General features: G+C 37.9%; 1 long non-coding RNA gene across 1 annotated transcript; it reads right to left on the reverse strand.

The window, feature by feature from the left end:
- Positions 1 to 5314: 5314 nt before the first annotated feature.
- Positions 5315 to 9693, reverse strand: LOC135415304 (uncharacterized). The gene is made up of 2 exons (XR_010431067.1): positions 9558 to 9693; positions 5315 to 5458 (listed from the first exon to the last, which is right to left on the reverse strand). It is a non-coding gene; the product is annotated as an uncharacterized LOC135415304 (long non-coding RNA).
- Positions 9694 to 23220: the final 13527 nt, after the last annotated feature.

Below are 23220 nucleotides of genomic sequence, written 5' to 3' on the forward strand. Positions count from 1 at the left end.
CCTACCCATGTAATTTCTCATTTTAATTCCAGTAGAACAACACAACTACACAACAGTGTGGAAAGGTGACAGAAAAATTAGAGGTCTTGTCTAAGTCTTGTGATGTAATGGGGAGTTTTTCAGTTGTTTTTAATGAGAGAGAGACAAGGTCTTGAGAATGTAAACAGTCAAGAGTTACTTGTGTTAATTGCTTTTATTCTTAAAAAGCCCCAGCAGGAGCTCTTTTTCAGTCCAAACTGCTTGAAGAAACATTATATTGCTATATACTAGCAGAGTTTCTTCTCTTCTTTTACCATTTCTTATAACCTTGCAAACACTTCTGGCTTGTATTCCTACATTTAAAGTTGTATTATTTACATAATAATTAAAATGAGGCTATTTCTCTGCAGTAAACACATGCAATGATCAATATTATCCTTTTATTTATTGCATACACTAAGATGTGCAAGATAAATGATGCTTAAAATAAAAGCAAATTAAAAGAGAAATCACTTCAGAGGGCTTGAATTTCATAATTGGCTGTTTCAATTTGTAGGTTATCACAGGAAAACTATTATAAAAAAGTATTTTTATTAAAAAAGTGTTTTCTAAAATTAATTACTGTCAAAAAACTCATTGTATTGTAAACTGAGGTTTGTAGAACAACAGCATGGAAAGCATTTGTTCTTTGTCACTTTGGAGCAGGGGCGTAGTATGAGCATCCAACTGCACCCAACTGTGCACTGCCATCAAAGTAAAACAAAGTGCCCCTTGGCAGTTCTTTCATACAGGACTTTGGTTGCCCCTGTTAAGCTGTGGGAGGTTTCTCTAGACAAGAAGAAGGAAAAACAAATTTAGTAGAAGACATTTTTTCCTTTTGAATCTTATTGCCTTTGTTTTCCAAAAGTCAAACCAATAAAAAATGGTGAAATCATCATTGTTATAAGCTGCATCCAAAAGCCTGTCTGGTGCCTGGCTCATTTGCTGGATGGGTGTTGAACAGTCACTGAAATAGTGTGAAATGGTGTGAAATGGTGTGCCTGTAAAGAAAGGGACACACTGCCTGTGTGTGTCCCCCTGCTGCAACCTGGAGTTGGGGCAGGAGCTGAGCCCACTGGGAACCCGCGCTTGTGCCACTGTGATGGCACTTTTGCCAAGGGGCTGCTAGCCCACCATGGTGGCAGCCATGGCATCATGTGGACCTTGAGGGTCTGTGGTGCTTCTGGTTTCCAAACTTTTCTTCAGTTCTCCTCATCCTGTAGAGGTGAACCACCCCTGCAGGAAGAGTTGCCTTACTCAGGCTGAGGATTTTGGCTTCTAACAATCTGCAAAACCTGGGCAGTGTAAATGTGATCTGTTCACTGTATGCAAAGTAGCTCGCTTTCAGGACCATGGCTGAGTCAGAATCCGGTGACAAGATCTCGTCAGACAGGGAGGATGGAAGCTGTCACTCCTTTTACTCCCAAGCAGTGTGGGTGCAGATCCTGGGCCATGAGCTCCCGGCACACTGGAGACTATCGGATGGCAGGTGGGATCTCATGTCAATGCATGAGTTCGCCCCAGAGGGCAGGTGCTCCTCAGTCTTAAGAAGTGACTACAGTTGGTCAGTCATGCAACACTCCTGTATGTCAGAGCTTTATCGACCTCCTGTCTTTGGCACTGCTATTCCTTCAAATAGGAGCTCAGGCTCATTAGTGGGGCAGCTTGTTCTGCTCCTGCCCCAGCCGTGGCTGCTTTTGGAGGAAGTAATGAATTATTGACAAGATAGGTCTCATGCAGGTTTATTCCTTGTCAAAAATAGTGGTCATTAATACACTTCCCAATTAATTTTTTTTCCTCCTGTCAGAAAGGCTTCTTGTCAACTTCCAGGATCATCTTTAGTTAAATAATCTGTGAGGATTTGTTATATTATTTACACTGGCATAAATTATATTACTTTCACACAAATTTGGCTAATCAGCTGTTACTGAGATTTTCCAGCGGGTTACATGGCCTGGAGAACTGCATTCTGGTTTGGAGGTAGGGTCCCTGGCTTTTCAAAACAGAGCCTGTCACTACAGTCACCCTGAAAGGACAAGAGTTGATTAGTTTTCTCTGAGGTATTAGCTCATTATATGATGATACACTCTAAAAGATAGATGAATATAATTTGAGCTTTTACCTGGGGCTTTTGGGAACTTTAGTGGTCCCTCCTGCCTCTGAACCCTAATACTTGGCTCATTTTCAAAAGCAGCTTACCCTGATCAATCCAAAATCCTGCTTCAGTTTCCTCATTTGTGAACCGGGACTAACAGCTGCATTGCTAGTCTCAGATGCTGAAATATGATGAACAACATTCAAGAGCATTACTAGTTTGTTTTCAATATTCAGGGGGTTTATGGGGGATTCTTGTAGGGTTTTTTTCCTGTTTTCTTTTTAATTTACTGTGTAAGTTTTTTTATGTTGTTAAGTATTAGAGATATATTTTTGTGTTTTTTGATGCAGTTAGAACCTTCATTGAAAATAAGAAGTCAAGACTGGATATTTTCACACATTCACAATATTTACTAGTAAAGTGCTAAAAAAATCCAGCAATTATAGGAAGAAGGTAGCTTACAAAATTATCTGAGAAATATCCTGCAAGAATCAAATTAATTATTATTTAAAGACAAACTTGTAAGGTGCCAATCAAAACAGTTTTAGTTTGACTCCAAAAGAATCTAAATTGTACCACTGACATATAATATAGATACATTTATTTTAGTATTTTTAATATTTCAAGCATCTTAGAATCAACTGAAACGAAAATTTCTCCTGAGGGTGCAGAGTCTGCTATGGCAAAAGATATTCAACTGGTTTCAATAACACAATTCTGTTGGCTTCAGCAGTCTTTGGATTGATTCTGGTTTGGGATCTGGCCCAAAATGAAGAGGAGTCATCCCAAATTAATCTGCTCTTTCAGATATTCTGTGTCCGATATCTTCACTTTCCCCAGTGAAGGTCAGGGCAGCAGGAGGTAAAACACTGGCATGATTAATATTCCCCACATCTGTCTGGAGTGGAATGCCTAGTGCAGAAAGCCAGCTGACCAGAGGGCATTGCTAAAGAAGATGATGCATTCCTATAGCTAAAAGAACAAAGATACTAGTGAGCAAACATTTTGCTTGTAAAGAAAAAGGTTCAGGTCTCAGTCTGGCAAGATGTTGTCATTGCACCTCATTCAAAGACAGAGGGCAATTGGTTTGAAGTATGTTTTTTTTCCAGTCACAATGATATATTGCTTTGTTTAAACACTGAAAAAACCCCACAACATGAATTTACTTATTAAAATCATTAGAAGTTGTGATTTCTTTTTTTTCCCTGTAGAAAATCTTTATAATGAGAAAATTTCCACCACTGGGAGGTAACTCTGTTAGTAGTTGCATGATAATGTTAGGAGGGTGACCTGCAAGAATTATATTTTATACTTACATGGCTCATGGGGTAAATAAAAAGAAAAAAGTTGCATTGGAGTGAGTATAAATTTGCACACTTTGTTTGTAATTCAATACTACTGGAAATGTTCCCCAGCAACCTTGGAAATGCCAAGACTCCACAGTGCAGAGAAAGTGTCACTCTTGTTTTCTTCTGTTGAAGGCTGCCTTAATTCCAGTCCATGTTTATGCTGAGTACTCCCCTAGTGCTGAACACCTCATGATGTGTTGAGAGACAACAGTCACCTCTCTTAGATGTTTCCTTTGAACTTATTCCTTTCAGTGAAGTTTTTGATGACAAATAAAAGTAAAATCATCCTCAGTTTTTCATTTAATGAGGAAAATGTTAAGTATTTTAAGCAGACAATAAAATGCCCTAAACAGATACAAAATTTGAAGATGAACTCGATCAGTATTAACTTTTTCTAATTTACTTTTCCCCCTGTTCATGTTTCATAGGGTAACCACTTTATTGTCTAGATCAAAATGTCAGAGTTCCTGCAGAATGGGGAGTTTCAAGTTCACAAGAGTGGTAGTTATTTTGTATTTAAAAATCTCTTATAAAGAGAAATTTGACCTAGAAAGTTTGGACTTGAGCTGAATTGTAGCTCACTTGCTGCTTCTTTTTTCCTTGTTTGACTGGAGGAAGGTTTAAGTCTGCTACCCGGAATGAAGCATTTTTTTTGTAAAGAATGTGTACTAAAAAGTAATGTTTTCCCAACTAAAGTCACTGCTGTTAAGGTCAGTGCATAAAACACATTAATAACATTTTGATTTGTTCTTCTCCCATAATCTCAAAGCAGAAGTCATTATGTTCTGAGAACAAGAACAGAGATAGTCTCTGGTGTAAGACAGTGTTTTTGCACACTGGAGGACAGTGACAGCAGGCTGTTATGGGTTTCCTAAAGAATAATGGCTTGTGTTACTATTAGACTGAGGGAGGGTAGGACCAGTGCTTATGGCGCTCCATCACTGACAAACCTTGCTCACTAAATGTCCTCAGTGACAGCCCTCACTCCTCACTCCTCCATATCCTCCTTCTTGACCAGAAGGAAAAGGTAAAAGGAAGAGCCTTAGCCTTGATGCATTTAAGCCATGAAGAAGGACAGAAGCTTGATCACCTCCCTGGAATCTTTGGGTACAAAGTGGCATGCAATGTAAATTATAGGGCTCAATGTCCTAGTTAGGACAGCTGAAGACCAGTTCATCATGGTGGGTGTAACCCAAAACTGTGTATTCTATAGCCTTCCATGCCATTTCCCAGAAACTAGACTATTGTTGTCAATAGACTATTCGCACCCTCTGCCCATAGAGCCTGACTCCTCAGGCTACAAACTAGGTGTTAAGAGGCCTGTGAGATAGGAGGATGCTCTTGTCCTCACACCTTTTGTGGAACTCCCCGCCCTGAGGGAAGCACTGAGCATTCCTGCCTGAACTGGAGGATATATAATCTTGGAGTTTTGGAACATTTTTCAACCACTCTGTGGGATCCAGAGAAAGACTGCAGCTCATCGCTCTCAACCAGACTTAGACCACCCTCAACTGGACTGCAACAGCTTTTTTTCCCCAGCATCTCACTGCAATCACCACTTTTGACCAGATTGCAACCGCTCTCCCACCAGCAGGTTCTTCCCCTCTCCCTTTACTTTGGACTCAAGCGGGGCCCAAGGAACACCACTTTGTTCATGCCCCAGGGTACTGGGTTATACATTTGGGTTTTGTGGGTTAAAACCAATTGTTTGTTTGTATGATTGTACTTACTGTATTATTTTAGTAAATTGTTATTCTGACTTATAATCTCTCCTTTGAGTTGAGTTCATTTCCCCTGCTGGTTAACTCTAAACCAGCACACTCAAGATACCAGTAAACATCAGTTATGACTATAGTGAGCAAATGGTCTTTAATTAAACATATGGAAAAACAAAATGCGTATTAAGAATGTTCCTCTGAGATCCTGTTTCTTCACATTCCAGTTGTTTGAGAGGCTGCTGCTGGATGAGTCTTTTGACTCAATAGTTTTGAGTTCACTGTAAAGAAAAAAAAACAATGAGCATCACTGAAATTCAGTAAATAGTTACTTAAAGGTTGACTTAAGCTGTAAGAAAATAACTTTTTCTTTAATGGTTGGGCATATATTAAGGTCTTTGGTCATGTTATGAGTCATTTTGAAATGTAAAGCACCAATGATAATTTAAGGGAGTACTTATAGTAGTAAATATATATCCTCTCTATAATGATCTGTTAACCTGAGATTTCAGCCCCTAAGCTTACTAGAGCTATTTACATGTTTATTTGCCCCAAGGTACTGGCCATGAAAATTTTTGAAAAAGCACCATCATTAACACCCAATTAAAGAGAAAACTTATGCTAATAAATCCAGGAGTTGCTTTTTAAGGCTGGGAAAAGAAAAAATATTTAATGACTGTATTTCTGGAAACCTTTTGATATTCATGATAATTAATTCAGTCCAGCTACTAAATTAAGGGCAGTTTAAGTATTATGCAGACATTTGAAGGTTGCTATATTCAGAGAAGACTATCCAATATACAGATTTAGTCAAAGAACTTCAGTAGTGGAATACCTACTCAAGGATTCTATTTGGATTTTTGGATACTTTATGTAAATCTTAGATGAAGAAAATAAATGGAAATATTTGTAAAGGCAGCTGCATAGCTGCAGAAAGTTATAGTTTCTACATTCAAAATCATTGTTATCATCAGTGCAGTCCACTGAAGAATCCATAGTACATCAGTCTTGAATATAATCAATCACAAGGAATTTATGACTTATTTCAACCACAATACATTCCTGAACCATTCTAGTACTAAGCGAATACCTCTCTCAGCTAAATGACTTCATGTGCCTGATGCTAGTTGCAGAGGGCAAATGAATACACATTTTAGAATAGTCTAGATTAGCTTCTGATCTTCTCTCAGAGTGGTTCAAAGGGACAAAATGTCTCATTTTCCAAGTATCTAAAAGTTTGCTGTGCAGAGGTGATCTGGTGGAGTACAGAGAAACTGTGTTGAGGGGGTATGGTACTTTCCAGTCCCTGGATAGTCCTACAATCCAGAGCATGGGCTGGTACAATGTGGTGCAAATTAGAGCTAAAACTGCTTTACACTGTATTAACTTCTCCATGTCCCTGTGGCAGCCATTACAGAGATCTAAAACCATTCTGGTTCCACCTTCTTCAGTGAAGGCCAGGGACAAATTTGACCATCTGTTGCACACCTAACTCACCTTTCACCTGATATAACTATACACAACAGATGTAAACATAGACAATAAGGGTTTTTTTTATTTTAGTATACAAACCCATGATTTTTTGTTAAAATTGAAGATTTTTTTCTGGTTCGGTAAGAGGACATTTCAGTTGCCCTCTCTCTTCTGTGTTGATTACCAACACACTCAGTAGCTATTTTGTACTTTGTCTCTCCTCTCCCTCTCCCCTTCCCTCCCCTCCCCTCCTCTCCCCTCTCCTTTCCTCTCCTCTCCTCTTTGATGTATTATGTTAATTCTTCAGAAAAGCATCTGAAGCAAAACATTTACTAAAGTCAGAGCTGGCAAAGAATGCATTGATATGCATGGCCTCACTAAAGATACATCTTAACCCCTACAGATCAGATTCCTTCAAGACCTACACAGTTCCTAAAAGCAGATAAAGCTGTATGGCTTATATGAAAATATAAAACTGTGTAAATGCCATCACTACTGCAAGGCATTTGGCTATTACAGTAAGGAAGGCTACAAGAGTTTTGGTTGTACATTTGTCAGAATATGCCATGGCATATTTTGAATCTAAGAAACAACACTGAGCAAAAAACATCCTGCTGACCCTGTAGTGAGATAAACAGATCAAAGGAATAAAAAAATGCAAAAAATTGCAACATTTCAAGTAATAAGTATATCTCTCTGGTCATGGACAAAATGACAAAAACATCTAAAGATGCTTAAATGTCAAGACAATTGTGCTCAGCTGTATCTGTGCATAACTGTTTGCATAAATGTCCCGCAGACAGCAAGCTGCAGTCGCCGACTGACGCTGCTCTGCCACACCGAAGTCAAGATCTGGGGCAACTCATTCAACCTGTCTGTGTCTTTGTTTTCAGGTCTTCATGCCAGCAAATGGCTCATTCCTCCACTACAGGGCTCCTGTGGTTGGTGCTGGGGTCCAGGCACTGCAGGGGCTGCCCTGAGCTGGACATGTCCTGTCCCAGCTGACTCCAGCCCACCCACTGCAGGGCACGGCTGAGCCCCTCAGCCACACTGGTGGTGAAAATGTGTTTATGAAAGGGCAAAGAAATGCCACAAAGGCAGGGGAAGAAGGAAAAGGTTTCCTCATTCCCCATCCCCTGGCGCTGCTCAAGGACTGGGGTGGGTGGAGGAACTGGGAATGAAGAAGTGAAGGTGTGCCTGGGAAAAAGTATTTGAGGGTGAGGGGAGGTGTTGTTTTAATCTTTGTTTCTCATGTCCAAATCTATTTTAATTGTCAACAAATTAAATTGATTTTCTCCAAGGTAAATCTGTTTTCCCCATGAAACTGGCAAGTGACCTACACATGTTTATCTCACCCTGTGAGCTTTTTCATCATATTTCCTCCCCCGTCCTGTTAAGGAGGGGGGGGTGAGAATGCAATGAGAGTGCAGCTGGATGGGGAGATGGCAGAGGGACAAGGTCAGCCCACTGCAAAACCACAGTAGAGTCTGCAAAGTGCAGTAGATGCAGGAATGTAGATTCCTATAGATACACACTCTTATTAGGGCTGCCACATTGGCTGTCACACACGGGAATGTTTCTGTGATTGTGCTGCTTCTATGTGAATAAGGAGATGGCTGTTATATGAGTTAGTGCTGAATTAGGAATATTCTCCTGTCCTGTGGGGCAGTGCTGTGTTGACATAACACACATGCTGTGCTTGGATAGGCATTACATGAGAGTCAGCACTGTGGTGATGCACAAGCCTGGGAGGTAGTTCTGTGCTTGATGTGCTAGATTAGCTTCCTGGCACAGAAGGGTGTTGCAAATTATCTGTCTCCCTTGAATGGGGTCGATGAGTCTTGGTGCTGAGGCACAGAAGTTACATCCATTTCTGGATAATACTTAAATTTCCACATCAAAATTTTGCAGCTAATCCTCAAGGACAGATAATCAGACTGACTGAACATAAAGTGGAGACCAAAACACGAGACTCAGATTTCCCTTATAGGATAAAGCAAAACCTAACATAAGCAGCAGTACAGTATTGTGCATCACAGTAATCAATTCTGAATACTCAGTTTTAAAGAAGGAGTCCCTGCACATTTCTGCAGGGACTCAGACATGCAACTCAGAAGTGATTTCATCTACTCTGTCAAAACAGTTGGTTGGTTTTGCTACCAAAGATTCCTGCTTGCATTAATGAGATATGCTGCTTGTCTGTAGACAGCCTTTCATAGGCAGCTAAAGCCTTTTAGGTATTTATCAGGATAACTTGGTGAATTTTCTTCAGATACAGATTCTCTAAGACATTTTCTAATCCTTGGCATCTCAGCGATATTTTTCCAGATGGAATTCAATATAGTTCTGATATGTTCCCCACCACAGAGACATTCTTATTTAGGGACATATTTCTCAGGGTCCTTAGAAATTAATTCAATAGTATACATAAACATCATCATCATCATGGCTAGGCTTCGCGAGCGAAGATTTGGGAAGGATCTATCCACATTTGTTACAGGCACGCTGGTGGCTTATGAGGCCAATATGTGACAGACAGATCCGATTGCAAAAGGCACAGCAGAAAGACTCCTTAGATGGTGTATTCTGCAATACACGCTTCTTTCTGCGTTGCCTTTTTTCCTCGAGGGTGATCCTGCATACATAAACAAACAAACAAATTAATATATATAACACCTAACTAAATATTTATAAAATATTGCAAAATTACATCAATGCTATTGGTATGGGTTCAACTTTTCTTCTTTTCTGGTTACAAAAGCCCATCAGCCATGCTGCTAAAGAAGAGCATGTCTCTTGTCATTTTAAGAGCCCAACTGCACTGCGAGTGCAGGGACACATGGTTTAGGTAAGACTTCTGGCAGTCACATGCAGCACTGCCCAGAAGTCATTTTACTGCTTCCAGACCTGAGGTGTTTTATTTGCATATCCCCTCACTGTAGTTTGGCAGCCACTGCAAAACCTGGTAGCGACGCGTTGGGCTCTGATATGCCATGTAGACCTCCATATTTCAAAATCATCAATGTCACGTGTGTGCAAATCCAGAACTGAAAGAAATGCAAGCAGTCGCACATGTGTATTAGTAAAGAATGCAATCTTTTTCTAAATTGCAGATGATTAATTGGTTATGTTTGAGATTTTCCCCTCAGTTGTTCAATCATGCTGAAAATATTAATGGTACCAAACATTTGACTGTCTTATGATGCTGCCTTTCTTTTTTTTTTTTTTTAAATTTATGTAATAGTTGGCAACAACAAATCTACCATACATTGCTAATGTCTATTGGAATTAAAAATTAGGAAGCAGAACAATCTAGCACCAGCATGAGTGAATGTACTTCAGTAAAAAAAAGTGAAAAATAAATACTTGAAGTGCATGTTCAGAACACAAGATTGCATAGAAAATTTAGGCAGGAGATTGCAGAAACTGAATGAATTACTATATAGAAAAGAGATGAAGAATGTAGGAAGTCCTTTAAACTAGAATTTCAAAGAAAAAAAAGAAAATAGGGATGATATAAAGAGAGTGAAAATAACTAGAAAGGACAAAACATGGAAATAGGAGAAGAGATGAAAAAAAGCGTAATTGGATTTGGAAAATGCGGACTGGTGAGAGAGAAAATAGACAATGGCAATAACAAGAAAATTTGTGAGGAATAAATTGGTTTTATTTGATAATAAGTCTGTTTCTTCATTTCTGACTCCTTTTGGGAGAGTGTTATGTATTATGCTGTATTGAAATGGCTTAACTGACTCTCTAGTCATTCAACAGAGTTGTGTATTGGGATTATTTATCTTGATGGCTAATAGAAGATGTGTGTGTGTGGCAAAAAAGGTGATCAGCTAATCATCAAATTATACCAGAAGTATCCAATTTAGTTAAGAATGTGGAATGTATTGGATTGTGTTTTAGGGGTTCATCATGTGCTTCATGGACTTTTTATGCATGCGAATTCCACTAATGAATTCCACTCATGAAGGCATTGAAGAACTATTTCAGGTTTAGATAAAATTTCTCTCGCTTATGTCAAGCAGTCACATATTCATTAAGAACTAATTACTAAAAACATTTACACTTGTGATTACTCTTTTAAAATGTAACAATATTGAAAAACTGTTTATGTTTTATATATTTTTAGTAAAAAACTGATGCTAGAAAGTAGAGACAGCGGTATATGAGGCCTTTCCCATTTCACCCACCTTGAATGGTGGATCCAGGCATTGTCTAAGTGTCAGTGTTGTATGACAGCTCTTCGGTTTGCTGTGCTGGGCAGGATGGAGTTTGAGATGAGAATACAGGAAGGAAGTTTATGAAATGGCATTAATGAAGCTCGATCCACTTTTAAAGCTCTGCTTTTCAATTCTGAAGCACCATCTGAATCTAATGGTAAAGAATCATCTTTCTTTCCCACTTTTGGCATGAGTAAATTGCCAAGCATATTTTACAAGAATAAAATAAATGAGATTTCTTGATATACATGAATAATTCTGAGCAAGCCTGCAAAAATCCAGATGCCCTGGATGCTCTGAGCAAAGTTTGAAGGGAAAACTATGCTACCTGGCTCCTCATTAAGCAGTTATTTTCCTGTTCCTTTGGAAAGAACTATCACTTTTTGTGAATTCACTCTAGCTTAGTCAGAAAGGAATGACTCTCTGTCATCACAATTTTATAAGAGCAGGGTCCTGAAATATCACTACCTGAATGGACTAAGCAGAGGGATGATGTGACATGTACACACATGAATGCCTTCCCCTGATCCCAAAGAAAATCTGTCATCTGGATATTTTGTGTGTAGGTCTGCTCTCAAAACAGGAGCTGAGATTTCTGGCTGTACAGAAACATTCTCTGAAATGACCTCTTGTTATTTTCATGTTTCTTTCATTGAATTTGTTCACTCTGGAGGCTTCAGAGCCTTCAGATCTTATATTTGCATTGTTTAGATGCTCTGCGCGTTTTTTTCCAATACTTTTACATCTGCAGGCCTTCTCTTATAAGGATAGTCTAACTTATCATTTTGCCACTAATGGTTTCTCTTCTCATAACTCAGAGAAATATATTTCTGAACTGTAAGTTTATTGCACAAATACAATATAAAAACTCTACATACAATGAAAACAGTAACTGAATAAGAAAACCCAAGGTAAAGGTTTTAAACTCTCAAAGCAAAAGGGTGTCTCTTAGAAAAACAGAACTGGCTATCTATCTACCTCTTTGTTTAGAGATACAAAAATCCTTAGATGCCTCTGTATTTAAGAGACCTTTTCCAGAAAAGTGTTACTATTTCACCTTCCTTCTACCTGTAGTGGAAATTCCAAGGGACCCACCACACAAATGTTGTCCTCATGGGAAAGGTTTTGTTATTTAGAGGAATGTCTAAGCAGACAATAGGAATGAATCCTAAGATCTATTAACTTTTGGAGAGACTCTAAGATCTAGCGGAGCAAACCAGTATGATTTTCATAGAGGACTGAGATTCGAGGTACCCTTAAATGAGATTTGAAACCTTGCTGTAAATCAGATTTCTCTCTAGTTTTAATGGTCTGTTTGCAATGAGTAAACAAGGTCCATGAATAATAGGGAGATAAAATTATCAGTCCCCTCAATCATATGGTTCATATTGCTTACTGTATTGTAATTTGGGAAAGCAATATACACCTGTTAGATTGGTATGTTAGTTTCTCTACATCATTCTTTTGTTTTAATTTAATGACTTGGACCACAGAGAGAGAGCTGGGGAGATGAGGAATGCAGCAGAGAGGAGCAGCTCTCCCTGCACACAAAGGAGAGAGTATGTTGCAGTAAAGGGGACTAGCCTATGAAGGTTTGGACAGATTTGCTGGAGCAGGCAGCAGGGCTCAGACAGCATTAATGAGATTGTTTATTAGTACCGGATGAACAATTCTGCAACTCACTTGACAAATACCAAGCACCACAGGGGAGCGTCCCACTGCCTTTAGCAACTCCGTGATCTGTGGAACAAAATAATCACTGAAGAAAAACAATCTATTTTCCATCTACTGAGTTTTCTCTAACATATGAAACTGCTTCTATCAGAATTTAAAATCTAAGCTAACCCTGCATGAGATCAGGAGCTTTGTTTAAAAATCCAAAGTTTGTGGTTAAAACAGCAGCACAAATCAGAAATGTTGTGACTGACTTAATAAGCTGTATATGCTGTACTGCATCAATTTCATTTATGTTTTTTTCAGTTCTTTGTTTTTGATTCCAAAATTCAAAAATGTTACCTTAGCTATTGCACAGCACCAGATTTTCTTACTACAGAAAACTGTTCTATTTTCCACAACTGTCTACTATTCCTGCATACCACAGAGTCTGAATCTGTTTGAAATGAATCTTTGTCAGCTAACTTCAGGACAGCCTTCTTTTCTTTTTTTCTTTTTGAATACACTCCCTCAGGGTCTGCCTGAATTAAGCTTTGTCTGTAGCAAATATGCTTTTTGATATATGTGTACATACAGATTTTTATACATATTAAAGCTCTGTGTGTGCATCACTATATGCACATACACATAATCATTCTCTTTCCATCCATTCATTCATCCATGCATCCATTAATTTATCCAGTTTAAGAGCAATTTTTTATAGTATAGGATAAACAATAGACTTTACAGAGTTTTCAGCTTTAACTTTTTCCCACCAGTGATCCAAGATCGTCAGAAAAGTGAATGTGAAAGGCTGATTCTGCTTCTGCTTTGACTAAGTCTTTGAAAAGTGACAAAGCTGAAAGAAGTTGGTCACAGTATGTAATTTACATTTTCAATTAGTGCCCAGATTTCTTTCTTCAACTGATTACTAAAGTGATTCTATTATTTCTCAGGTTATTCATACTCGAAACTGAACCTCAAGATTATAATTTAAGGTACACTACTTTGGGGGGATGTGTCTTTACCACATTCCTTATCTTGTGTTATGCTTTCTTTCTTGTGATGATCAGCTGCTTTCCTGTTTATCTTGACTCCATCAGCATCAGCTGTCATTGTGATGTTGATCTGTTAAACACTGAGTGCATTATTCCCTTTCCTCTAGTTCAGGTGGCTCCTCCTTTCCTTCATCATGCCAGTGAATAACTATCATCTAACTCAGTAGAAAAGTTGCTGCACATGTCTATACTGACACGCTGTTGTCCTTCCACAACCTTGAAGGACCCATTAGTCATTCTTGAATTCTCATTTGATTTCAGTTTTATAGGTTTGAATTTAAGGTGTTTAGTACACCACAATTCTCATTACTCTCTAAGGTTTACCTTCCTTGACTCTCACAGGTATTGCAGAAATAAGGCATCTTTTTGTGCAGCAGAAGAGCTGTTGTGATAACTGACAAGCAAACTGTATCTAGGAGCTTCATCCCTACAGTCAGCTCTTCCAGTCAGCAGGAATGGATTGGCAATAGCAGCTGTGCTAGTACATGTAAGCTATCTATCTATTTGGAAAGCTTTTGCTTATCAGGTTTGACATAGAGCAATATCGTGTTGTAATTGCAGACTGCTGGAACACCTGTTTAAATAATCTCTTGGTTTTGGTGTCCATTATTAGGAATAGTAAAATTATATCTACCTTCATACAGCTGAGGAAGAAGGAATCCCTGCCACCACAAACAAACTTTTTAAAATTTTATTTAGCCTAAAAATAAATTTCTGGCTCCACGTACAAGGGATGTCTCATTTTTGCTTATACGGATATTTTGACTGTAGCAGAAGTAAGACTTAAAATTGCAATAAATAGCAGTTATTGTTTTACACAAATTCTGGGTTAAGTGCTTTCAATTTTATGCTTTTTGCAAGATCTTAAGCCTTATGTGTATTGAAAGCTTAATAGATATTTATTGACTATTGGAAGTCATAAGCTTCTGGGAGGGTGGTCATATACCGGAACAGGTTGCCCAGGGAGGTTGTAGGTGCCTCAACCCTTGCAGTGGATACAGCCTTTAGCAATTTGGTCTCGTGTGAGATGTCTCTGCCCATGGCAGGGGTGGTTGGGACTAGAAGATCTTTAAGGTCCCTTCCAACCCTTAACATTGTATGATTTCATGATTCTATGATTTATTGAAGAGCTCTTAGATATGGCTATGCCAGTGTAGATGGCTAAGGCTATCAAGGCCCGTAGCGGTCAGCCAGGTAACTGTGCTGTGTCAGTTCAGTAGCACTGTGTAGTCACAGCAAACTGAGGATATGATAGGTAAGGACTGAATGTTTTGAATATGTCCTGATAATGATTCATAGGGATTATGAAGTAACCAATGTGAATGTGCATTGTTAATGAGCAGCAATCTAGTCAAGCCTTGTTTTGAAGTTTGAAACTGGCCTTGCTTATCATTCTGTTAAATGTTTCTATCATAGGGATCTCTAATTTTCTGGCTGATACATATATATATATATATATATATATATATATATATATATATATATATATGTACACCTCCCATATTTTCAGTGGTAACACCAATGTCAGGGTCATTGATAGTTTGAAAGAGAATTTCACCCTTAATCTCATACTCTTGGATTTCACCTGCTTAGCTCTCTGAACTTTGGATATGTCATGTATGTGTGGCATTTGTGGTACACCATAGTCAGCAAGGGAGAAAGACACCATCAGGCAGCGAACCATTCCAGCTCTCCTGAACATCTAGCTTGGGATTGTGCCTACAACCCTCATCTGATTATAGAGAAAGCTTATGAGAATTTCTTGGATTTGGAAGTCATTGCTGAATTGTATCCCATTCCTGAAGATTGCCTCTTTTATGTACTTAAATTTTCTTTTAATTCTGGCCCGAGATGACTAAACGTAAAACAGTCAACATAGATTTTTCTGAGCTAGGCAGCAGCCACCTGTATCAAGAGGAATATTAATTTATTTCACTGGACTCTTTGCTGGGAGTTTTGAATGTGAGCTTACATATCAGTGGTGAGGAGAAAGCTCAGTCCATTATCTGCTGTGCCTGAAGCTAGGCAGCTGTACTCGTTTTATTGAACCAAGTTCAGAGATTCATAGATCATAAAAGCCAGAAGGAGCCATTGTGATCATTTGCTGTGACCTCCTGCATAACACAGTCCACTGGAGATTTTTGAATTAATTCCCATGTGAACTAGAGTGTTCCATTTAAAAAAATAACCAATCTTGTTGTAAGTGTTTCTAGAGATAAGTCTGCCATAATCAGTAGCAAATTATTTTAATGTTTTATTAGTCTTTAGTGTTTTATAGTCAATCCGAATTTGGTTTGCTTCATCTAGATCATTTGATCTCACTACAGAATTACCTGCTGGACTGATGAATCTGCTACTATGAAGTGCCTGTTTGTCATGTAGGTACAGAGGCTTTGGGCATGCAATCCCCTAACCTTCCCTTTTTTAAGAAAAACTGGATGAACTAGCTACTGAAGGACATGTATTGTGAGAAGTATTTTCTGATCAATAGAACTCGTATAAACATTTCTACACTATGAACACCCTTCTAATATTGCAGGCCTTGGAGTTAGACAACACAATATCCCCATAGGTGCTGTTCCACTGCCAAGAACAGAAATACAGATATCTTATCTATTCCCGATAAATATCCCATTTAGTGAAACAGGGTCTTGTGACTGGTTTTGACCACACTGTTGCATTTGGAGCTTGTGTTTAGTTATATCTCTTCCTCTAGGTAAACAAGAAGGGACAAATTCTTCTGTTTTGTAAGCATTGGCTGCATTTGGACCTGTTAAATGCATTAAAAATACTCAAAGCCATACTGAGTGTTTACATTGGTGCTCATTTTACCAAGTGATCTACCCTTACTGTGTGACCTGTCCTTACTGTTTGCCTTCCACACATTGTTATGTCCTCTAGAATAAAGTACTTTATTTTATGTCCTGTAGAAGTCCTTACTTCTGTGTAACCAGAGATATATCACACAGAATATGTTAAAAAACTAACTGCTGTCCACTCTTGTGCAAATAATGATATTTATTTTACCTTCTCTGTCTAGGGGATTGCAACTTTCATTATCTCAGTTACCAGTTTCCCAAAGTTCCTTACGGAATTGAGGTAATTCTTTCCAAGGCTATTTCTGAGCAAGCAAAACACATTTTTCTCTCTGAAGAATTTTCTCTGTTTTTCTCTCTGGCATCTACAGAAAGAACCAAGGGAACCAAACAACTAGCAGGTGAGGTGGATTCCTGAAGTTGGGAGCTGCTCATACCCATTTATGAAATTATCAGCCAGTTTCAATCCTTTGATAGGTTTCATACTGGCTTTTTGTTTCTCTAATTTTGTAAGTAAAATGTGTTAAGTCAAAGGCCTTACAGTAGACTAAGAACATTACATCAAAACCACTAATCAGCTGCAATTACTTCTATTACTTTGTTAAGACTTACAATATGATCACAAAGATATTAAGTTAGGTCTTTGCTATTATACACAAGAGGAAAGGCCCTTTTCTACTTGATCTCATTAACTCTGTGAAACTGAACTGGACTGTTGTTACTACACTCCTGGGTTAATGGCTGTAAAACCTGGATTAATGGGATAATTTTGGGATGTCAGCTTCCTTTCCCATTTCTATGACATCTAGTGAACACATTTTTCAGTGCGGTTCTTGAGAGCTGCTGGAAGGGTGAGGCAAAGGAAACTTGACAATTCCTTTCTTAAACATTGTTTTCAGTGCAAGTCATACTCTTCTATGCAGGTCCTGTTTCTTCATGAGTATGTTATTGAATAGGAATGTGGTGGCATAATTTTTTCCATCTATAGCATGAGTAGACTTCTCAGGATCACGGTTTGTGTGCATAACCTTGGGAGGATTAGACTTGCAAATGCTAAAGGAACATGCTACACCAAAAATCTTTCTGGGGCACATCTGTATGCTTTGGTTATATTTGTGCATGGAGATTGAAAGCAGCAGTGACTTGTCTGAAATTTGGATTGTTTAAAGTGGAGTACCTGGACTTTGAGGGGAATTGAGAGTGCACTCTACAATTATTTGTGTTACTTATCAAAACCAGGAAAACCTCCACTTGAAATTTTGGCATGCTCATTGTACTCTATATTTGGTTTTCTAGATAACATTCTCCTCTCAGTGTAATGAATAAAAGAACAAAGACTTCACAGAGATACTGGAAACAGTCTCCTGCTTTCACTAAAATTTGCCTATGTAAAGATATTTGCATAACAAGAACAAGAATGAACATCAGAAATATCATAATAAAGTTCAGCCAAAAATCGGACTGAACAGAAGAGCTTTAAGACAATTCTTTGGGTTCATCAGTGTTATCTAGATTGCAGAACAGAGAAATAAAATTTAGAAATACAAGAAAAGAGGAAAAGCCAAAATGACTGTATCACTTCTTGTTTAAGAAGGTTTTTTAAGGAGATTTAATATGTGTCACACTGCAAGAGCTAAAATTTCCCTAGGAAAATGCTTAATTAAAACAATGAAAGAAGATAGCTACTAGGCAATTAATATTTTCATAAGATATAAAGCAATCGAGGCCAAGGCATTACAAGTTGTTTTTCATCTGGCAGATATTTCCACTTGGTACATAAAACACAACTGCTCCAAAGAAGTCGGTGCCAGGTAATGGCAATAGTAAGGAATTTAGCTGCAAAGCTTGATACAGCAATATCCAGGCTCTTACATTTTTTTTCTGTTGTTCTTACCTGTTAGCCTGTTAGGCTAGAATTGCACTGGAATATCTAATAATGCAAAGGCATGAAATGAAGATGGTGACATGTATTATTTGGCTGTGATCACACCTGGGAGATACGTGAATATTTTCTGTATTTAAGCAAAGTGTTCATTAAAATATTTTTTTTCTTGTCTAGCACTACCACTATAAAATGTAGCTGCTGCTGTAACACTCATGATGGCTCAGCAACTGCAGACATCCACGCCTCTGTGCTTCAGTCTCTGAACAGGTTGCATTTACCACAGGCAACATAAAGTGACCATCAGCCTTAATCGTTCTCCAGTTCAGCAGAGAGCGAGAAGGTTCTCTCTGCAGAGACAATTCCTTTAGAGAAATAGCTCAGAGCAATAGGGTTGGCACAGCTTTCTTCCGTCTTTTTGATTATTTAATTAACTTTGAGACTATTCCTCTTACTGTGTTTTTGTGTTTTCAATTATGTAATTAACTTTGAGACTATTCTTCTTACTGGGTTTAATTATGATTAAATTTTCTAGATCTTTGCAAACCCCAGTTCTCTTGCCAGGGTGATTTTTCTTTTTAATTTTAAGGAGTCTGCAGTTTTCCTCATTGCTGACTTTCAGTGACATTTGTGTGTGCGATAACTGAAACGTTGAGCCACTGAACACACAAGCACAATGATTCACAACTTTCACACTTTTTGAAATAAATCCAATTTAAAAATTATAAACTTAATTATGCACACACACAAAAAAATCAGTAAAAGTTCAAGGTGGCCATGAGAAAGAATTTTAATGTGCCATTAGGATTTGCTTTACACCTGCAGAATAGGGTTAGAGTATTGTTTCACATATCCAAGCAAACTAGGGCACCAAACTGTGTTTTCATCAAGGAAATTTTAAGTGTGATGAGATGTACTAGTAAAAGCTCATTTCTGATGTCGCAAACAGAAGCAAATCTTCATGAAAATGAAGCAATCAGTGAATAGAAATTTCATTATGTAGCTTATTTGAGCTCCTTTAAGAAAATGTATAGTTTAAGTTATGAATATTCATCAGTCCATAAAATACCACAGTTGAGGACTCTTCTAATATGCCAGAGTTACGAATAGTTCCAGGAAAGGTGGCTCACAATGTAGAAGGAGAATTTAAATTTGTCAATTCTTTCTTAACTGAATTATATGCTTATATTTCTTTGTGTAATTTGAATATTGCATGTTGTGCATCCTTAGCTCTTTCATTCCTGTGATCAAAACCATTTAAGAAATTATATTTCACAAAATAAAGAAACTTGGCTGACAAAGAAATCTACAGCGGGTGTTATAAACTCAATTTAAACCATATAAAACAAATCTCTAGGTGGCAGTTGCCACATAGGACAATGTTTGAATAACATGGAAACATATTCAAAAGGACACAATGAATGAACAGCTACAAATATAAAAATGCTAAAATGCAGCATAGCAATTGCCTGAGAAGAGGCAGTGCCTGGCAAATGAGGTACCTCCAAGGTTGAGGAAGTGAGCTACTGCATCTAGAATGGGTCAGAGTTGTTTTGATAAAGTTTTTCTTTGACGTTACAAAGTTAATTTGCTAAAACCAGAAGTCTTTCTCAGAAGTAATTTTAAGTGAAATTGATTAGGAAGGTTTCAGAGGAGACTATAAATGTTCCAAAGAGAATAAAAGCACAAGCCCCGTCTCCCGTACTGTGAGGTGAACCCACCTCTTCCCTCTATGGGCCTCTCTTCAGATTGGAAAAGACCCCACAGGAAGGAGTAGGAAGGCAAATGGTACTTGTTGGGAGAAAGGCACAGAGAGGATTTTGCTCTTGCAAATGCTCAAGAATCACTCCTGACATGGCAGGAGAGCCTACCCCAGTCAGACCTAAAATCCAATCAGAGAATGCATAATATGGAAGTCATCATGCAAGCTATCATGCAAGTTGAACTGCTGGGCCAGGGAGCTGCCTTGGTGTTGACTATGCTACAACCAATCTGGTTCACCAGATTTTGAACACACATCCTGCTTTTGAAACAGGATTTGACAGATAAACTGGTGACAGGCTTAAATTGGTGACTAGCAGTCAATCACTTTATACTGTAAAAGTCCAGTCCCCTCTGATGGAGTCAGGTCCTTGTGACATAACCCTTCTTGGGGTGTATGTGTGGAGATTCCTCCCTTGGGTGGGGATGCCCTCCAAGAATACTCCTGGAGGCTGAGAGAAAGAGATTTCCTCACAAACATTGGTATGGGTGAGTTACATCAAACTCTACTTAATTTCTTTTTGCTAGCTTTAATATAATTGTGCCAATAATTTCTTCCATATTGTGCACTATCCTGTCCTATCTTATACTATACTAATAGTAGCTTTAGCATTTATATTGTGTAGTAAATAATTTTGAATAAAATCTTTTGTGTGATCATTTGTAATAATAAATGATTCATTTTATATAAATATTCTCATTTTGCCAATCATCAAAACCTGCAGGACAAAAGTGGTTCAATCACATCTCTCTAATTCCTTACATTTAAAGTGTTGACACAATACGAGGTTAAGATTGGATTCATCCACACTTAGACTTCTCTTTGAGAAGGAGTTTAGAAAGGAAAAGAGTCCTTTCTGCATCTCATGACTCAACAGCAGGGCTTTTAAATAAATTTTGTCTAAGCTTTCCATTCCCACCTGTGACACCTGGCCACTCTGCATCCTTTTGGTCGTACACAACAGGCCCTGCAATCTTGTGCACTGGCGATCTGACCAGACTTTCTTTTTCTTTCCCCTCAACCCATCAGCTAGACCCTGGGGCATTGGCCCAAGGAATTGTCAACAGTGGCATCCCATTGAGTTAAATTACTGCAATTTTTTAATTGCGAGTAGCGGTTTATTGTGCTATCTAATAACTGTAATAATTCTCAGCCCTTTCATATAGATATTCATCTTCAAGAGTATCACTAATATGAACTAATTAATTTTCTGGTTTTCTTCTAAGACACAGAATTGCAAGCTGTGATCATGCAGACCGCCCAGGTAATTATAATTTTCTTTGCATTGAAGATTATTCCAAAGACTGTTTTTTTTATTTTAGGTGTAGTCTTGCAAATGCTAATTTGATCAGATAAGAGTTAAAGCTAAAGTGATTAATGATAGAATTTCTGCTTTAAAAACTTCAAGAGTGGCATCCTAGTAATCCTTATTGAAAAGGAGTCTTTCATCTAAAACTTGACTATTAGGTACTGAAAAATAGTGCTAAAGGACTAGTTTTGACATAGTACAGCACAGAAGGAATATGAGAGAATCTAACTTTAATACTATCAGAAAATTATTAAATATTCAAAGCTGTACTGTTCTTTTTTTTTTTTAGTTCCCAGCAGTCTTTTGAAAATGTTTTCCACAATGATTTTCAGTAGAACAGTAAGTAGAAATCAGTCCTTTTCATCCAAAAGAGAAAGTATAAATGATGCATTTTGCAAAAAATAATTTGATCAAGATGCATAATGCATGAGCCCCTGTTCCTCTGACCACCACTTTCTCTGCTATTGACTGTTCCTTTGCCTTACTTAAGGGACAGCAAGTGGTTAAACTAACAGAGTTAACTATTTTTTTTATCCCTGCTCTAAGATAATAAGAATTAAATAACAGAAGGCATTCAAAATGAGCAACAGTGCAGATTCCTTAAACATCTTCTGTCCCCTCTCTCCAGAGACAAGCAGAACGAGGTGAATCTCATCATTATTTGTCTTTTCAAGGGCAAAGCTCTGATAGACAGGGCTTAATGTGTATCTTGGTAGAATTGGATTTGATCCTCAGGGCTGGGCCAGGGGGCTGCTTTGTTAGATTTGTTAGATTTACTCTCTCTCCTGTGTTCTCTCTCTACCACAAACAAAATTACCTCTTGGAGGCCTGCGTCAGCCTCGGCATCCTGAGACTATCTCCTTTTCTTGATTTCAGTCACATCTAAATCTGTTTAAACTGCCAACATGATGATTTGTGGAGAGACAGGGATTAAGCAGAAGGAAGATTAACACAGTTGTCTGTCTTCTTTGAAATAATATACCTGCTGACAGTAAGGGCATTCTTCAATTTACATAACTTAACTCACAAGAAGGGCTTTACAGTTGTTATTGGGTTGCTTTTTTTTTGCTATCAGCAGTACAAATTCACCTGCTACCTGCACTTTTAAAACCTTGACAGTCCATCTCTTCAATTCCTATAAGACTGAGAGACATGCTCTCTTCTTTTTCTAGATGGAATGAGCTTCTTTGGTATTTGATTAATATGTATTCAAATAGATTATTTAAGAAATATATATTAAATTCTGCTGGATATGAGATGAACTTCAAATTCCCCAAAGAAAATATCTATATTCCAGTAGAATCAAAACTGAATGAACAATTGTTTTCAAACAGAACCACTATCTCTGTGTTTTTCTTTCATTTGCTGAAAGAAATTAGTAGATTCTTTATTCTTCTGGTTGTCTAGGAAAAAAACTCACCATGTAATATCCTTCTTTAATACTTAACTAAGTTCTTAACAGCACTAACTAGAATTGCTTGAGTGGTATTTTGAGCTTGGCATTACTGTAGTGGGGAACAAAGGACTGCAGAACAAAAAGAAGAAAATTTCATCTAAAACTAGGAATAAGAATGTCTATTTTTCTCACACTTTCTACTTTTTATCTTTCTCACACTTTCTCCATTTTATCTTTGTTCAGTTATAAAGGATAAGGCATAGAGCCTTTTCTTCTCTATGTACAGGGCTTTGTAAGAGAAATCTTGTTTTGAATTTGGAACTGAATGTGAGGTAGCATTATGCAAGTTAAGGGAAAATGCAAATTTCAAGCCAGTAAATTGATAAATGTACTGTCACAGCCCCAGAAGCTGAAAGAGCTACATATGCAGGAGAAAGAGGAATAATTACATTAAAAAAAACCCAG

The sequence above is a fragment of the Pseudopipra pipra genome, chromosome 5 (assembly GCF_036250125.1).
Source record: "Pseudopipra pipra isolate bDixPip1 chromosome 5, bDixPip1.hap1, whole genome shotgun sequence".
Lineage (NCBI taxonomy): Eukaryota > Metazoa > Chordata > Aves > Passeriformes > Pipridae > Pseudopipra > Pseudopipra pipra.